The sequence below is a fragment of the Rhinopithecus roxellana genome, chromosome 1 (genome assembly GCF_007565055.1).
Source record: "Rhinopithecus roxellana isolate Shanxi Qingling chromosome 1, ASM756505v1, whole genome shotgun sequence".
In the NCBI taxonomy this organism is placed as follows: domain Eukaryota; kingdom Metazoa; phylum Chordata; class Mammalia; order Primates; family Cercopithecidae; genus Rhinopithecus; species Rhinopithecus roxellana.
Window position 1 is genome coordinate 40,442,558 of NC_044549.1, and position 5,404 is coordinate 40,447,961.

A 5,404-nucleotide genomic window follows, 5' to 3' on the forward strand; every position below is an offset into this window, starting at 1 on the left:
TGTGGATAAAAAGTCTCAGAGTCTAGTAGAAGAGAGGAGACACCAAGAAAATACAGTAATTACCATTTGTTACAATAAATGCAATATTAAAAGTATGTCCAAGGTCCAGAGATAGCATGCAACACTAATGAATTCTGTCGGATGGTGGTGGTGTCAATACCAAGAAAAGCTTTGCAAAGAGCTTGGGGTTTCAGCCAAGACTCCACAAAGGCATAGGGGCTTTGTGGGAGAATGGCAATCCTCTTGGAGAAGTGGCAGATTAAAAAGGTAAAGATCTGTGAGCAACGTCATGATGAGTTCAGAAATTGCCAATAGTTTGGTATTAGAAAAAGAGTAAAAGTGTCAAAAGGAGCATTTGTGTAATCTTTCACTCCAGAGATTTTAAGCTCCTTAATAGAAAGTTGTTTGTATTGACTGCATGATTAACCTTTATTAAGAATTTGTTGTGTCAGGCACTGGATTAGTAGCTTTACACATTTCATTTAAATCTCACAACATTTTGATAGTTTCTACTATGGTTCCTATTTTACAGAGGAAACTGAAGTTGTTGAAAATAGCCTTCCTGGCCAGGCAGGATGGCTCATGACTGCAATTCCAACACTGGGAGGCCAAGGCAGGAGGATCACTTGAGCCCAAGAGTTGGAGACCACCCTGAGCAATATAGTGGGACCTTGTCTCTACAAAAAAAGTTAAAAAATCAGTCGGTCACGGTGGCTCATGCCTGTAGTCCCACCTACTTGGGAGGCTGAGGTGGGAGGACCACTTGAGCCCTGGAGGTCAAGTTTGCAGTGAGTCGAGATCGTGCCACTGCACTCCAGCCTGGGCAACAGAGAGAGACCCTGTCTCAAAAATAATAATAATAATAATAATAATAATAATAATAATAATAATAATAGAAAAAAATACCCTGGCTAGTAAGTGCCAGAACCAGAATTTAGAGCCAGAATGACTGATATCAAAACCAGTAAATTTACTAATAGTCCCAAATATTCCTAATGTCCTAAAGTATCACAGAGCTGTCACTTAGGAATACACAGAAGTCTCCAACTTAGGGTGGTTTGACTCACAATTTTTCGACTTTATGATGGTGCAAAACCAACACTCGTTCAGTAGAAACTGTACTTCCAGTACTCATACAACCGTTGTGTTTTTTTTCGTTTTTAAGTACAGTCATGTGTCCCATAATGATGTTTCAATCAATGAAAGACCACATAAATGATGGTGAGCCCATGAGAATATAATAGAACTGAAAAATTCTTATTGACTAATGATGTAGCTGTCTTTATGTTGTAGTGCAGTGTATCCTGGTGTACACAAACCTGCACTACCAGTTGTATAAAAGTATAGCACAGGCAATTATGTACAGTATAGCATACTAAATAATGATAATAAATTACTTTGTTACTGGTTTCTGTATTTACTATACTATACGTTTATTGTTATTTTAGATTGTACTCCTTCTACTTATTTTAAGAAATGAAAGTTAACTGTAAAACAACCTTGGACAGGTCTTTCAGAAGGTATTCCAGAAGAAGGCATTGTTATCATAGGAGATGGCAGCTCCATCTGTGTTACTGCCCCTAAAGATCTTCCAGAGGGACAAGATGTGGAGGTGAAAGATAGTGATAATTGATGATTCTGACTCTGCCTAGGCCTGACCCAAACACACACGTGTGTTTGCGTATTAGTTTTCAACAAAATAGTTTAAAAAGTGAAAAAGAGGCCGGGCGCGGTGGCTCACGCCTGTAATCCCACCACTTTGGGAGGCCGAGGCGGGCGGATCACAAGGTCAGGAGATCGAGACCACGGTGAAACCCCGTCTCTACTAAAAATACAAAAAAAAGTTAGCCGGGCGCCGTGGCAGGCGCCTGTAGTCCCAGCTACTCGGAAGTCTGAGGCAGGAGAATGGCGGGAACCCGGGAGGCGGAGCTTGCAGTGAGCTGAGATAGCGCCACTGCACTCCAGCCTGGTGGACAGAGCGAGACTCCGTCTCAAAAAAAAAAAAAAAGTGAAAAAGAAAATAAAATATTTTAGAAATAGAAAAAAAAAAAACCTTATAGAATAAAGATAGAAAGAAGGAAAATAGGTCGGGTACAGTGACTCATGTCTATAATCCCAGCACTTTGGGAGGCCAGGAGTTTAACAGCAGCCTGGCCAACATGGCGAAACCCTGTTTCTACTAAAAATACAAAAATTAGCCAGGTGTTATGGTGAACACCTGTTATCCCAGCTACTCAGGAGGCTGAGGCATGAGAATTGCTTGAACCTGGGAGGCAGAAGTTGCAGTCAGCTGAGATCACGCCACTACACTCCAGCCTGGGCAACAGTGTGAGACTGTCTCAAAAAAAAGAAAGAAAATATTTTTGTACAGCTGCACAATGTGCTTGCGTTTTAAGCTAAGTGTTATTACAAAGTCAAAAAGTTGAAAAAAATTAAAAAGTTTGTACAGTAAAAAGTTACAGTAAGCTAATTTATTACTGAATAAAGAAAAATATGTTTATAAGTTTAGTATGGTCTAACTCTAGTGTTTATAAAATCTATAGTAGCGTAATGTCCTAGGTGTTCACATTTACTCACCACTCACTGACTCATTCAGAGCAACTTTCAGTCCTGCAAGCTCCATTCATGGTAAGTGCCTTATACAGGTGTATAATTTTTACTCATTTACTGTACCTTTTCTACATTTAGATACACCAATACTTAGCATTGTGTTACAATTGCCTGTAATATTCAGTACATTAACATGCTGAATAGGTTTGTAGCCTAGGAGCAATAGGCTATACCAAATATCCTCAGTATGCAGTAGGCTATACTAGGTAGGTTTGTGTAAGTATACTCTATGATGTTCACACAACAACAAAATTGCCTGACACATTTCTCAAAACATATTCCCATTGTTAAACAACACATGACTGTACTGCACACCTTCCTGGAAGTAGAAAAAAATTTGACTAAAGTTTCATTTGGATTCCAGAAGAAATATGCTGTAGTTTTGGGGATACATTTTTTTCTTCCTCTCTATATTCACCCAAAGTGAGCCTCACTCATACAAAAACTGGGTGGTTCTGCCCTGGTGGAATATAGACCAAATGCCCATATGGGTGTAATATGTGACTGATATGGCCCATTCCTAGGTAATCAACATTATTTTCTCTTCCACCATTCCTTAACGTGCATCCTAAAGCCACTACTACTGTCAAGCTAAATTTGATCCCCACCTTCTGCATATTATGGCTCCCATATTTTTAGTGAGTCCAGAACAATATTCCTTAACTGCAACATATCCTTTTCTTCCATACAAAATACACCCCTCCTACCCCTTTCTCCAGATTTTCACTTCATATTGATCTTTTCCTCCACTGGAACCAGTGGCACTTAACTATTGCCTTAAATTGTAAACTATCTCTAAGGAAGCATATTTGTCTTCCCTACTAGTTCTAAACACCTGGGAGCACAGATTTGATCTTGTATTTCTCTGTATTTCCATATTTCCACAAAGCTTAGGGATATAACCATGTACATTTTAGAAAATAGATAAATATGGCTGGGTGCGGTGACTCACGCCTGTAATCCCAGCACTTTGGGAGGCCGAGACGGGCAGATCACCTGAGGTCTGGAGTTCGAGACTAGCCTGACTAATATGGAGAAACCCCGTCTCTACTAAAAATACAAAATTAGCTGGGTGTGGTGGCGCATGCCTGTAATCCCAGCTACTCAGGAGGCTGAGGCAGGAGAATTGCTTGAGCCCAGGAGGCGGAGGTTGCGGTGAGCCAATATTGAGTCATTGCACTCCAGTCTGTGCAACAAGAGCAAAACTCCATCTAAAAAAAAAAAAAAAAAGAGGCTGGGCGCAGTGGCTCAAGCCTGTAATCCCAGCACTTTGGGAGGCCGAGGCAGGCGGATCACAAGGTCAGGCGTTCGAGACCAGCCTGGCCAACATGGTGAAACCCCCATCTCTACTAAAAATACAAAAATTACCCAGGCGTGGTGGCGCTCGCCTATAATCCCAGCTACTCAAGAGGCTGAGGCAGGAGAATCGCTTGAACCCGGGAGGTGGAGGTTGCAGTGAGCCGAGATCATGCTATTGCACTCCAGCCTGGGTGACAGAGTGAGACTCTGTCTCAAAAAAAGAAAGAAAATAAGTATTTGTAGTTCTATGATCACTAAATATATCTACGCTGACCTATATATACGTATATAAAGATATATACCTGTACTATACTATATACCTATATTGTCCAGTATCATGTTGCCCACTGTCAATAAACAAAATTTCACCGAATTTAGTTTAAAGTTCTTGGCCGGGCATGGTGGCTCATGCCTGTAACCCCAGCACTTTGGGAGGCTGAGGCAGGCAGATCACCCAAGGTCAGGAGTTCGAGACCAACCTGGCCAACATGGTGAAACCCTGTCTCTACTAAAAATACAAAAATTAGCCAGGCGTGGTGACGCACTCCTGTAATCCCAGCTACTCGGGAGACTGAGACAGGAGAATCGCTTGAACCTGGGAGGCAGACGTCGCAGTGAGTCAAGATTGTGCCACTGCACTCCAGCCTGGGCAACAGAGCAAGACTGTACTCTGTCTCAAAAAAAAAAAAAAAAAAAAAAAAAATCTAATTGGCTTTTATTAGTGATTCATGAATCAGGCAGCATCTCAGCTATGAAACAGAAAAGTGTTCCAATGAGCTGAGCAGAAGGGGTTGGGCTTATAGGCAGAAAAGGGCTGAAGAAAGCAGAAATAAGGAACAAAAAACAGATTGGTCATTTTGAAGTTACTTTCTTTAAAGAGTTACATCAGAGGGGGCTTCTTTATCATGCCAGCACAGGTATATGGGCCCCTTCTCCTATTTGTTGGAAAACTGGCCTCTTTTACAGTTGAGTTTAATTATGTGGCACCTAGGACAAGTGCCTCCATTCTGATTTTGTCTACTGTCTTGAGGCCTAGTGCCAGAGATCAGTCCCAAACAACGACCTGCTATAAACTTTAATACCACTGATTTTCTTCCCTACGTCTAAGTCACCCCAACTGTTATAAATTCATATTACAAAGGGACCCCTGCTATGCTAATTGCAACCTTTGGGTCTAACCGTGCTGTACACACACACACGCGCGCGCGCGCGCTCAACGAATCTATGCTATTTGATAGACAATTTGATGTCAAGAGAAGAACAATTTAGCCTAGGCTCTACGCCAAGCCTTGGTTGTGCCACTAACTGTGAAACATGCCCTCTCTGACCTTCAGTTTTCTGGCTGCAGACCTATTTTCCCAGGGATGCCAGGGAGGGAGGATAGGCAACTGGTCCATTGGTTTATTCTCCCCACCTTCCTGGCGCAGCCTTCTCAGGGAAACTCCGCCTCAAGGCTGGGGACTGGAGGAGGGGCCCGGGGGGAGGAGGCAGGGTG